At 40.0% G+C, this 12,956-nt stretch overlaps 1 pseudogene; it reads left to right on the top strand.

Moving 5' to 3' along the window:
• The first annotated feature begins 2,035 nt into the window (after positions 1-2,035).
• On the top strand, positions 2,036-5,152 carry LOC134357156 (GRB2-associated and regulator of MAPK protein-like; annotated as a pseudogene).
• Positions 5,153-12,956: the final 7,804 nt, after the last annotated feature.

Genomic DNA, 12,956 nt, shown 5'->3' with positions numbered 1-12,956 from the left:
AACATTTTACTTATTAATCATTGTTGTTTCTATTAAGGATGAATACGAGGATCATAAGACCATAAGATATAGGAGCAGAAGCAGGCCATTTGGCCCATCAAGTCTACTCCGCCATTCAATCCTGGGCTGATCCAATTCTTCTAGTCATCCCCACTCCCCTGCCTTCTCCCCATACCCTTTGATGCCCTGGCTAATCAACAACCTATCTATCTCTGCCTTAAATGCACCCAATGACTTGGCCTCCACAGTTGCTTGTGGTAACAAATTCCACAGATTTACCACCCTCTGACTAAAGTAATTTCTCTGCATCTCTGTTCTAAATGGACGTCCTTCAATCCTAAAGTTGAGCCCCCTTGTCCTAGACTCCCCTACAATGGGAAATAACTTTGCCATATCCTTGCAGGTCCACCTGCATGGGAAGTCTTGCAATTACCAAACTTATTCAAACCAAGAACAAAAGTTCAAAATTCAGGGTTAATTTGTTGTTTTTCTTCATTTATTTCTACATACCCTATGCAAATACAAGTAAAAATTTCATTCCTAAATTATGAATAGCACAATTTGGAATCTTAATTGTTGATATGATCAATAAATGGGACATAGACAAAGGCTTCAGAAAGAAATGGCATACTTCAAATAATGACAAATTAATGTTGATTGAATTGCATTTATAACTTAAAACTATATTAACCAAACTTACTCTTTTGCTTTACTAAGTGAATCTGGTGTTGTAGCAGGTGGTCCATGAGCTGATTGTATTAAACTTTTATCTGGAACCTTTAGAGAACCAGAGCAACAGTTCAGCAGATGGAGGAATTGAAGGAAGGCAGAGGTTTGGTCAAGCAAGGCTGAAAGGAAGATCAAGCAAGGCCAGGTTAATGAACACGGTGGGGTTGATGGGTTGAACTGAATTTGTTTCAAAGCAAGGAGCATTACAGGGAAGAAACATTAACTTATAACCAGGATTACCACCTGGAGTTATGATACAAGCAACATTACAGGCACTCGGTTGAGAGAAGGGCAGGACTAGCAGCTGTGTGCTATAGGAATCAGGTGTTATGGATGCGACAGAGGGGGATGTAAAAGAGGTGAGGTTGTTACATTATTGATCGGGGGAATGTAATGCATTAGTGGTGACTGGACAGGACACCTGGAGGGGTTATCCAGAGCAGTAACTTGGTAGAGTCCAGGAATAAAAAAAGTGTAATCACTATGAAAGTGTTTTCACAATGTGGGAGGGAGAAGAACATACTTTATATACCATCATATTATGGAAAGATGTAAAAGCAATAAGATCGTTTGGAGAGTGATTTTTAAAACCTAGTAAAGACTGGGACTCTCTTACTGCCAAAGGCTTAGAGGGGGCAGTATTTGTAAGGTACATCAGTAAGGTTTCTTGATACAGTAGTATTTTGTTCAACCAGGGAATGGTCCATAGTAAACCTTATATTGGGAATTGAGTCTAGCTAGGTCTCACTGAAACCAGTCTTCTCTTGGTTTCAGCAGGAAAGCATTTTGGGAGCAATAATCACAACCAGTTTTTAGATAGTTATGGATATGATTTATCAGAGAAAAGTGCTAAATTGGGGAAAGGCTAATTACAACATATTAGGCAGGAGTTTGAGACCATAACACCATAAGATATAGGAGCAGAATTAGGCCATTTGGCCCTTTGAGTTTCCTCCACCATGTCGTCATGATTGATCCAATTTTCCACTCAGCCCCAGTTTCCTGCTTTCTCCCCTTACCCATTCATGCCCTAACCAATCGAGAATGTTGACTGGGAACAGTTGTTACTGGCCAAAGCCACATTTGTCATGTAGGGAGATATTTAAAGTACAGTTGATCAAAATTCAGGACCAACATGTTTCTATGAGGAGGAACAAAGATGGAAAGGTTCAGGAATCTTGTATGACAAGAGATGTTGCAAACTTAGGCAGAACAAGAAACAAAGCTAGGTAGATGAAATTGGACAGAGCTTTAGGAATATAAAGGAAGCAAAAGAGAACTTAAACAGGGAATATGTAGGGCTAAAATGAGCTTTGAAATGTCCTCGGTAAGTAGGATTAAAGAGAATCCCAAGGCATTTGATACATAAATTAAACACAAGAGGGTAAATAGAGTATAGGACTACTCAAGGTCAAAAGAAGGAATTTATGCCTGGAACCTGTGGAATTGGGCAAGTATTCACTAAAGAGAAGGACATGGAGAATAGCATGCTTTTGTAGGGGGTTTCTGACCCCTAGTGAAAGTGTTGGGCTTTTGAAGAACATAAAGGTGGATTTCCCTAGGACCTGATGGAATCTATCCCAGGTCATTAATAGTACGAGGGAGAAGATTGCCGGGATCTTGATGGAGATCTTTGTGTCCTCTGTAGTCACAGTACGTGTTCCAGAGGACTGAAGCTAATGTTGTTGCTTTGTTTAAGAATGGCAGTGGAGAGAAACCAGGAAATCATAGGTCAGTGAGAGTTACAATCCTGGTAGGGTAATTATTTGAGAAGATTCTTAGCGATAGGACTTACTCACATTTCAAAAAGGACAGATATTAGGGAAAGTCAGCATGGCTTTGTGATGGGGAGGCCATGTCTTAAAACCTTGACTGAGCTTTTTGAGAGGGTGGCAAGATGATTCCTGAGGAACACACTCAAAATGCTGGAGGAACTCTGCAGGCTAGACAGCATCTATGGAAAAGAGTAAACAGTCAACGTTTCGGGCTGAGAGCCTTCATCAGGACTGGAGAAAAAAGATGAGAAGTCAGAGTAGGAAGGATCCATGGAGACTTGGTACATTGGATTCAAATTTGGTTTGGCCACAGAAGATAGAGGGGTAGTGAAAGAGGTGTGTTACCTTGACTGGAGTATGTGACCTGTGGCATTCCTTAAGTATTTTTAGGGAGGCTGATAAGTTTACATCATTTACCAGTTTGTGACACAAAATAAAATGTCCAAGTGGTAAATAATGAGGAAGATTATCAAAGGATAAGGGACCTGTTGGAAATGTGAGCAGGGAAATATCAGATGGAGTTTAAACCAGACAAGTGTGAGGTGTTACCTTGGGAAGTCAATGTATGAGGTAAGTATAAAGTAAGTGACAGGACCTTTAAGAGTATTGATGTAAGAGTGTAAGTCCATACCTTCCTGAAAGTGACAACACGAGCGGATAGAGTGTAAAGAAGGCAGATGGTAAACTGATATACCCAGCCAGATGGTGGGTATGAAAGTCAGGAAGTTATGTTGGAGCTGAATTAAACTTTGGTCAGGCTACATTTGGAGTGTGCATGCAGTGCTCAATTCCTCTTACAGGAAGGGAGCAGAGGTTTTGGAGACGCTGCAGAGAAGCTCCACCAGAATGCTGCCTCAAATGAGAGTTTTAGCTATAAGCGATTGGACAAGCTTGGATAGTTTTCTCTGGAGCATCGGAGGCTGAAAGCGACTTGATTATGAGAGCAAAGTTAGTCAGGTTCTTTTACCAATGGTCGAAATGTCAAATACTAGATGCAAAACCTTTAAGGTGGGGCGTGGGGAAGTTGAAAGATTGATGAGGCAATTTTTTTTTTCAAATCAGGTAAATTTGTTTGTTGTTGTGACATGTCACAGTGACAGGTTCCTGAAGGCAGACTGTGCTCGAAAGAAAGGCAGTACAGCTTCTCCTCCGTCTAGGAACCAATGCAGCTGATTAGACTGAAATCCACAATTCTTGCCATGTGCTTCAGAAGCACAGTTCTGAGTCCAAAGTTGCAGCTCTTGAAGCAGTGTCTGCCACCCAACCCAATGCCCAGCCCAAAGAGACCTTGCGGCCAGGTGGAAGCCTGCTTCTGTTTAGTTGTCAGGCAGCATATACATCAAGCATCAACAAAGAGGTGCAGTGGAACAGTGTGGCCAGCCCCATGACCTGTTGATCAGCTCGCACAATTTACCACAGATGGTCTGTCTTCTGGTTGGAGAAACGTTGGAAAGGATTCATGAAAATGATTTGGTTTTGCTTCATTCCTGCCCATAGCTTCAAAGAGTGTCAATACGTAAATGGGCCATATATAGATACTCTTTTTCACTATGAGATCAGTTTAAGTTATTGGAACAGGACAGAGATATTAAGGAGCTGGTACAAAACTTCAACTGTATTGAAGAGGAGGCAAAAGCCGTTCCAGAATGATGAAATCTGTCATGAAAGAAATAGAACTTAATGTTAAGGTAGCCTCAAGTGAGTACAATAAAGATACAGGGGTGTGTAACATCATGTTAAGCATTTGGGAAAAACTTCTTCTAATGGGGCAAACAGAAATCCTTTATGCCATCAAAAGAGGGCTCACAACTTAATATAATTTTTAAGGAAACTGGAAAACTAAACTCTATCAGCAAGTTTGGACTAGGAAAGTTACCTTGCCTTATCTGTATGAATCATTGAACCAATGAAAGCATTGACCTTTCTTTCCAGTGAAAAGGTAAACTTAGTACTTGTAGTCCCTCAGAGATACAGATTCAAGGAGGTGAGCACATAATCGTTGAAAAGACCAGGCTACCAGTAAACATTGCATTTTCATCAGCTTCACCAAGAAACCCCCACGATCACACACCATTCAGGAAGGCCATCGTTATAAGTTTGTTAATATTTAAATGAAAATTGCAATTGTGTGCTGTGTACTTCAGAACAACAAAATGATTTCAAAGCACTTTCTACTTCATTTAGTTTTGCCAAGAGTTACCTTGTCCGAAGGTTTCCTTAAGGGAGTAATGCGGTAGAGGGGTACAGTTCAGTATCCATTCAGTATTCATCAGGAGCAGGTTGACATTGAAGAATATTCACAAGCAGTTCAGGACACGAAGATTGATTAGAGTGGTGATTGAAAAGGTCTATGAAACGACTACGTCAACTCTTCATTAGCATGACTAAGGATGTCGCTTAGTCAATCTTGTGAAGAACTGATGCAGTCATTCCATCGACCTTGAGTGTGTGTTTAAGGAAACAATTTCTATAGAAATAGTGAAGTTAATTAGCAGGTTGCAGAGATCCTAGCAATGGCTGACTCTGTTTTTCCTGAAACCCTGCTATCACAAGATTCTGAAGAAAATGACAGTGATTACCTGCTGCCCGAAGTGACAACTGAATCTGGAATCCAGTCAAAGTCCGAACTTCCTTATGAAAAGCTCTGATCAGAACAGGGATCAGGGAAACAATATGGGCAAGATTCTTCTAACCACTCCAAATGTCCAATTTCTTCAGCCCCTTCTTCTCCACGTACTTTATCTACATCGGATTTAGCAAGGCCCTTGACAAGGTCCCTTTTGCTGGAAAGAAAGTTAGATTGCATGTGATACAGTGGGATATTGTAGTTTGGCTCAGTATGGATGGCGGGGGGGGGGAGATAAGTCTCTGCCAAAGGAGGTGTAAGGCACTCCTTCCCTCTGCTAGCCTACAGGTTACCCTTGGGCAAGGTGTAACACCTGCTTAGCATCTCCGATCTAGGATCATGTGAAGCCATGGGCACGGGTAATGGATGGTTATATGAGCAGCCGGTGAATATCATGTCCTGATTGTGCGACCACCGATGCCAGACAATCTATGAAAACTATTGATGATGGCTGGGGTCACTTGTCTTGTAAAGACACTGCCCAGAAGGTGGAAATGTCAAACCACGAAAAATTTGCCAAACAATGATGGTCATGGACAAAATGAAGACCATAACCGACCACGTCATACGACATGGCATATAATAATAATGATGATGGTGATGATGAAGAGTGCTAGGAAGCAGAGGATGATGATTGAAAGTTGTTTCTCAGACTAGGGGCTGCCGCTAGTGGCGTGCCACAGAGTCAGTGCTGGGACCTTTGCTGTTTTTATTTTATATAAGAATTCGGGTGTTAATGTACAATGTTAAGTTTGTACATGATACTAAGGTACAAAGTTTGTACATGATACTAAGGCACAAAGTTTGCACATGATGCTAAGGTACAAAGTTTGCACGTGATGCTACTGTACAAAGTTTGTACGTGATACTAAGGTACAAAGTTTGTACGTGATACTAACGTACAAAGTTTGTATGTGATACTAAGTTGTGTTGTGGATAGTATCGAAGACAATGAAAAAAGGGTGGGGGTTTATCATGTGAGTATGTGGACAGGACTGGTAAATGAGCTTCTATCCAGATAAATGGAAAATATTGCATTTTGGAAGTTCTAGCCAGGGTAGGACTTGTACAGTGAATGGAAGGAGTGCAAGGAACAGAATGGGCTAGGACGGCAAACACAGTTCGCTGAAAGCAGTGTTACAGGATGAGAGAGCGATGAAGAAGGTGTTTGACATGCTAGGCTCCATCAGTCAGAGCTCTGAGTGTAGGAGTTGGGAAGTAATGTTGCTGTTATACATTGGTGAGGCCACACTTGTACTGTGTACAGTTTTTGTCTCTATTAACCTGGAAAGAGTGCAGCAAGATTTATCAGGCTGTTGCATGGACTTGTGGGCGTGAGCTACAAGGAGAGGTTGTGTATACTGTACCAGAACTTTAATCCCTGGAACGTCGGAGATTGTAGGGTAACCTGATAGAGGTATATAATAAGATCATGGGAGGCACTGAAAGGGTGAACAAACATAATTTTTTTCCCCCGGGGAGGGACTTCAAAAAATAACAGTGAATAGATTTAAGATTAGAGGCATGAGATTTAAAAGGTACAACAGGGAGAACTTCTTCATCCAAAGGGTGGTGAACATTGGGAGTTAGTTATCAGAAACTGAGGTTGAGGCGTGCATATCAAGAATTTTTAAAAAAATTTATCATTTTGATAAATCTTGGATAGGAGAGGTGTAGAGGGCTATTGGCCAAATGTGGGCAGATGGGATGAGCTCTGTGAGTAAAACAATTGGCAAGGTCAAGTTGGCTGAAGGGCTTGATTCTATGCTGTATAACTACACACAGAGGTACAGTGGCAGAACATTGTTTTGCATGCCAACCATACAGTTCATTTCATCATGTCAGGTAGTACAAGGGAAAAATAATAACACAATGCAGAATGAAGTGTTACAGTTATGGCAGGCAGACAATAAGGTGCAAGGCCCTAAAGAGATATATTGTGAGGTCAAGAGTCTGTGTTATCGTACTTGTTAACTGGAACGTGCTGCCAGGAAGTGGTGAATGCAGATACAATAGTAACATTTAACGGGAATTTGGACAGGCACATGAATAGGCAGGACTAGAGGGATACCAACCTTGCACAGGCAGATGTGATTAATTAGACTGGCATGATTGGCACAGGCATTGTGGATGAAAGAGCCTGTTCATAGTCTATGTTAAATTCCCTTATCTTACCCTGTAGCGTGACAGAATGGCAAGCTGATGATAAAAGGCATGGCAAGGTCAACAATACACCTGGGATCTAGGTTAAATTTAACAGTGGATCCCCATAAGTAATAAGATTTAAGGTCTGAATGAAAACAGAGGAATCATAAAAAGGCAAATTGTAGTTTACAATTAAAACTAAACAGAGACAGGAAGACATGAAGAATGGAAGATCAAAAAAAAAGCATCAGAAAATAGTCACTTACAATATGCTTCTTTAAAACCTCAAAGGATCATTTATCCCATCTGAAAGAATGATATACAGTACCACTATCTAACAGTGCAATATTTCAGCCAGAGGTTGACTGGGATGACATTAACTATTACATTGTTAAATACTCATGTTTTAATTAGCAGGCTCAACTTTCTGTGGCCTGTTTAATAGCAATTCATGTCCAGATCTAACAAGTTTTTAAAAAGCAAGGTGAAAGGTGAAATAATGTTTAAGCTGCATAAATCAGTAAGTTTCTTTTTTTGGAGATTTGCAACTCATCATATCTTCCTCAAGCTTTTGATCTTGCTGATCGATCTGTACTTTAATAAAGACTTATATCATTGAGATCCAATTATTTATACAGCAAGATCCAGGCTTTTATCTCGGTTCTAAAATAGCCGTCGTGTATCCAATTCGCTACTTTGCTTGCCACAGCATATTCTTATTGGTAAACCAGCAAAGTTTGGAGCAAGTTAATGCAGCGGGTTTAGTGCCTAGTATTTACCACTACGGAGAAATATATACTATTAAGTCAAATGTTCAGGGGTAAGCTATTTTGTGATTGTAATAACTACAAATTTTTATTTTAATATTTTATATGCCTCCCTAAGTTATAAAAATATTCAAACTGCAATGATAGTTGAAATATTCACAGCCAAGACAGATAAATTGGAAACTACCAAAGGGATTTCTTGAATTATTCATTCAACATGTGAGATTATTAAATTCTCCAAATACATGCTTTAGATGGTTAGGAGTCAAATAGATCAGGAAAGATATGAGCAGCTGGGCAAAGCATTTCCTGGCAAGGTTAGATGAAAGGAATTCCCAAGCACTGCAAGTGAAATAATGCCTGAAAGGTCACATTTATTTAGCCAGGAACAGGCTGTAGAATTTGACATATCAGCAAAGTGTTGCTTATTCTTCTGTGTGGAAGATTGACCACTTTTCAGACACTGGTTGTAAGTTACAATAGTGTTGTTCTGCTATTTATTTCCTTTGGTCTGTCTTCAATGCCTTGGTGTTCAGAATAATATCTCTGGCAGTAAATCAATAGAGATGTTGTGAATGTACAATATTTCTTTGTAACACAATACATTCTCTTTGTTGTAGTTCAGCATTCAAATGTGAGCGAATGCAAGTATCATCAGCAAACCACAGCCCAGAGATTGAAATTGGAGTGACCTTGGTTGTGGTGTGGAAGTGACACAGGTTGAACAGTTTCCTCATTTGTCTTGTAGATTATCACCAAACTAGCAGGAGGCAAGGTGCAGAAGGCAGTGAGAAATAATAAGAGAAGTGTTGGTTATACATAGTGCATTCTAAACTCCAACAGAGTTTATGTCTATCTGAGTGTGGTGAAGGTAACAATTACATTTTAATAAGTACCTGGACAAACATTTGGATTGAAGGCATAGAAGGCTATGGACCAAGTGCAGGGAAATGGCAGTGTTGTGTATTTAATATTCCAGTAATATTTGAGTAGTATTGTGAACATACTATATTTTTGATTAAGCATTCTTTGTTGTTTATATAACGCATTGCAGGCTATATGTAAAAGTAAGTAAATGGCATACATCATCACGCCACCACGTTATATGTGCATACCTCAATTAAAGTAAAGCACAAACTAAGATTTGCATCTTTTGTGTCTTCTTGTCCTTTCAATTAGTTTTTATGCTTTGGAGTTACAAAACATAACAGTGGCGATGAAGTATATTTAGAATGAACCCAAGATGACTACCTACAAGTTGAAGCGCTGCAAGACATTAGATTCTTAAAAAGTGCATCAGCACATTTTTTTTTCTTCAGAGCATCATGTTTTCTTTGACAAAGGAAAGATGATGGAGTTAAAAAAGGGGCAGGAAATGGAAGAATCCCTGGGTTCATTAACAGTGAGTACCAATGATGATAATCATTAAAAAAGAGCAGAAACGGCTGACTACAACAGAAAGACTGGCACTTTTGATTACACAACAGATAACTGGATATTGCATACCGAGCAGATTGAGCACTATTTTAAAGCAAATAACATAGCTGGAGAGAAGCAAGTGCCAATTTTGCTGACTGCATTGGATTTAAAGGCATACAAATTGCTTAGAAATTTGACTGCTCCAACCCAATCAGCTGAAATGAGCTCTGTTGATATCCTGAGAGTAACGCAGGAACATTTAGAACCAAAACCATTGCTGACTGCAGAACGTTTTAGGTTTCATAAGTGGAATTAAAAGCTAGGGGAGTCCGTTGTAGCAAATGTGGATGAATTGAAGAAGTTGCCTGTGGATTGTCAGTTCAGTGATTGGTTTAATGATGCACTAAGAGATCATTTAGTTTGTGGAACCTTACAAGTAAGCATTCTAAAATGGTTCCTACCCGAAGCATATCTTACATTTAAAAGAGTAGTTGAAATCACCATATCAATGGAAAGAGCAGACAGAGATACAACTGAGTTGTAGCCAGAATTGAAAGTGAAGGTGAACAAAACTGCAATGTCGAAACAGAAACCTGCCATACCAAACAAATTGTGTTAGCATGTGTCAGCGGCTCACATTCACCAGACCAATGCAGATTTACATGCAAAGCTTCAGAAAATACAATTACTTTATACAGATTACAAAATAAATGGACTGCTCAGGGAAGAGATAAAGATAAAAAGTTAAGTTGCGGTTTCAAAAAGAGCACTATTCTCCATTCTGTTGATGAAAAATCTGATAATGAGAGTGACACAGGAGGGAGTAGCCCTGAGATTTACAAGGTGGAAACTGACAATCGCCAAGCAATATGGCTTACACCAGAAGAGAACGGCAAAATAATTAAAATGTAAAGCTGTTTCAGGCATTCCACAAAATGAGTTTGAACCGCATTTCAAAGATACCGAAGCCTGTAGATACCCAACGAAGAATTATACCTTGTTATTTAATGCGCTCATTATTTATTGCTACTTATTTGCATTTACAGTTTGTTGGTCATTGATACTGTTTACAATTATTGTTCTATAGATTTACTGAGTATGCCCACAGGAAAAAGAATCTCAGGGTGTTGTATGTGGTGACATGCATGTACTCTGCTAACAAATTCTATGAATTTTGAGAATTTTTGTGGGAGTGACATTCCTAACAGTGAAATACAGCAAAAGACAAGCCACATTGAGCTTGTAGGTGGTAAAAACAGGAAGGGCAGCATTGAGGGGGCATGACTGGCTGAGACAACTACAATTTGATTTGCATGCCGAATCCCCGGCAATAGAGTCAACTGCAAGTGAATTAATAAAGTTACTGGATGGTGCCACAGCAGTGTTCAAGGATGGGATTGGAAAACTCAAACATATCAAGGGTAAAATAGTGTTAAATGAATTTTCTCAGCACACTTGTATAATTCTTGATGGCGTGACCAGAGTAAGTGGTCACAAAGTTTTGCAAAGCATACCTGGTTCCTTATACCATCCGTGATAAAGTAGCCAGTGAGCTAGATCGCATAGGGCTGAAGGAATTCATTCCAAGGTTGAGTGGAGCCCATGGGCAACGGCAGTGGTTACAGTAGCCAAGAAAAATGAGCCTGTCAGGATCTGTGGTGATTTTAAGGTCACTATCGACCCTATCCTGAAGGTAGATCACTACTCTCTGTCCAGGATAGACAACATCTTTGAAAATTTCTCTTATGGAAAACTACTTCAGCAAAGCAGAGTTAGCTGAAACCTACCTACAGATGGAGATGACACAAGAGTCTAAAGTATTTCTCACCATGAACACTTATAAGGAGCCTTATCACTATAATAGACTTAGTTTTGGAGTAGCATCTGTTCCTGCACTCTGGCACAGAGCTATGACCAGCTGCTGCAAGGCGAGGCTGCCCAGGCAGTCAGTGTTACCCGGATGATATCATTGTTACCAGTGAGAAGGGCAAGGGACATCTTTAAAATCTCAAGGCAGTTTTAAAACGATTAGAACAGCAAGACACAAGTGTGAATCTTTTAAACCAAGTATCACCTACTGTTGTCACACCACTGACACACAGGAATTACACAAGTGTGCTGAGAAAATTCAAACAGTGGTAGATGCCACAAGGCCAAATGACTTATCACAGTTATGATCCTTTTTGGGATTAGGCAGTTACTACACCAGGCTCCTGCCAAATCTGGCTGCTGTGCTCCACCTCTTGAACTCATTACTACAGACTGGGAGGAAATGGCAATGGACAAAGCAGTGTGAGGTGTCTTTCCAAAAGGAGAAGGATATGGTGACATTGGACACTGTACTCACACACTATGATCCACATTGACCAGTGAAGCTCACCCTGGACTGTTTGGGATACCAACATGTCCAGAAGAAAGGTGTCTAGAGCCAAGTCCAGAGCTGTCAGAACCACTTCCTGCAGTCGCAGAGTCAACTCCTACAACCACCACGGAGGAGACCCCAGAACCTGAGATTATTTCACAACCACCAGTTTCACCTGTCAAGCAAAGTGCCCCCCCACTCCCCTACTGCCAGACACGAACGACATTATCCTACAAGAGTAAGAAATCCTCCACAGCGATTAAATCTTTAGGCCTGAATGGGACAATTTAAAATTTACAATGCTATAGATATCTACATTGTAGTTGTATTGGGTACTGTGTATATAGTTGAGATACCTTTTATATTTGGTTGGATTTTATAGTTATGCAGAAAGGAGTGCTGTGCATTTAATATTTCACTATTATTGACTAATATTATAACTATATTGTTTTATTAAGCATTCTTTGGTGTTTACATAATGCATTGTGGGTTATATGTAAAAGTATGTAAATGGCATACGTCATCACGTCACCATGTGACATATGCACGCATTGCTTAAAGTAAGACATGAACTTAGATTCGCATTGGTCGGCTCTCTTGTTTTCCTTTCAATTAGTTTTTATGTTTTGGAGTTACGAAACATAACAGATAACTGAATAGTTGATGGTCAGCATGAACACGGGGGGGGGGAGGGGGGTAGCGCCTGTTTCTGAGTCATATGAATATGACTGGAAGGCGAGTCATCCTGCAGGGAAACTCTATAGTATGAACCTCAGAAGATCAACTGCTACCTCTAAAACATTAATTTGCAAGGCCTGAATATTAGCAGACATTAAGTAGCAGGAACATTCAGAGATGGAAAGATGAAAAAGAAATTCGAGTAATCAAGGGGGCAGTCCTGGAATATAGCATTGATATAGAAGGCCAAACAGCCATGATATTAATGAACAATGGAACAGACACCAAAGGCCTACTCCTGCTTATATTTCTTAAGTAATCACCTATTAGATTTCCTGATTATCCTCATCAAGCCACTCTTGGTGCTTTATGACAAAGAAACTTGTGTCTCTACAAATACCAATTATGATGGAATTCATACTCTTCCAAACACTTTGGAATTTACTCTTGGTTGG

Source organism: Mobula hypostoma, chromosome 15, assembly GCF_963921235.1.
Source record: "Mobula hypostoma chromosome 15, sMobHyp1.1, whole genome shotgun sequence".
NCBI lineage: Eukaryota > Metazoa > Chordata > Chondrichthyes > Myliobatiformes > Myliobatidae > Mobula > Mobula hypostoma.
Note: the sequence above shows the minus strand (reverse complement) of the source record. Positions and strands in the feature narration are given on the sequence as shown.